This window comes from Echinops telfairi, unplaced genomic scaffold, assembly GCF_000313985.2.
Source record: "Echinops telfairi isolate 266 unplaced genomic scaffold, ASM31398v2 ScPeMD7_12;HRSCAF=54, whole genome shotgun sequence".
In the NCBI taxonomy this organism is placed as follows: domain Eukaryota; kingdom Metazoa; phylum Chordata; class Mammalia; order Afrosoricida; family Tenrecidae; genus Echinops; species Echinops telfairi.
In genome coordinates this window covers 6,709,262-6,710,359 of record NW_022103909.1, presented here as the reverse complement: position 1 = coordinate 6,710,359, position 1,098 = coordinate 6,709,262, and positions in this window count along the sequence as shown.

Below are 1,098 nucleotides of genomic sequence, written 5' to 3'. Positions count from 1 at the left end.
AAAATGTTTTGAGAAACGATGTACAAATGCGCTTTACACAATTGATGTGTGTATGGATTGGGATAACAGTTGTGTGAGCCCCTAATAAAATGTTAAAAAAGAAAAAAAACAAAAACAAAAACAAGACCCGTGATCAACACCCCCTGTGGCAATTACATAATCGCCTGTCAACTTGTGAAGGGGTGGAGTCTAGCCTGTCAATCAGGTCATAGACAATGAGGCCTCTGTGTGGGCATGGCCTTCTCCTGAGGATTCTGGGAATTCTTATCTTCCTCCCGGGCGGTGGGAAGCACACTCTCTCTGCTTCGTCTTCCTGCTGACAAGTCACATGGAGACACACTGATAGAACCAGAGCCCTGGAGCTGGAGGAGCCATGTAGAGACCCACGCCAGTGCTGAGATGCTTCCACTGCCACTGGATCCACCAGACTTTTGACCCACTGGCCTGTGATCTTCCTGCATTCTGCACCATTCTATGTGTTTCAGGAGTCTGAAGAAGAATTTATAGACTGGTAACATACATATGGGGTAATATTGGACTTTTGAATTTGATCTGGACTGAGCTGGGATATTTTCTTAGTAGACAATAACTCTTTTATATAAAACTCTCTCTTACATAGATATGAGTGTCCTGCATTTGTTTCTCTAGTCAACCCAGACTAACCGCCGCCCCCCCACCAAAAAAACTCCTTGTTTCTCCCCAAATCTTCCCTCAATTCAGTAAGCCACAGCAACCCAAATTTCAAGCAAGGACGGTAAGGCATCCCTCACCTCTTGCTGTCCTTCACTACACTTGTAAGCATTGCTTCGGCGAGTCCCCTTAGGGCTACCTCCAAAACACACACACACACACACACACACACACACACACAACACGACAAACCTCCAAAATGTGATCAACGTGGCTGCTTCAGGAACAGTGCAAGGTGGCACTTAGAGTCAGTCCACAGCTGGACACCCTTGCTTCATCACTGCTTACTGCCCAGGTGTGCAGGCCCCAGTGATCTCCCTGGACCCATGTGCAGAAGCCTTTAGGAATGACTGTCCCCCCTTCCCTCTTTAAGTGAAACACAGACAGAATGACTAGCCCCAAACCAAA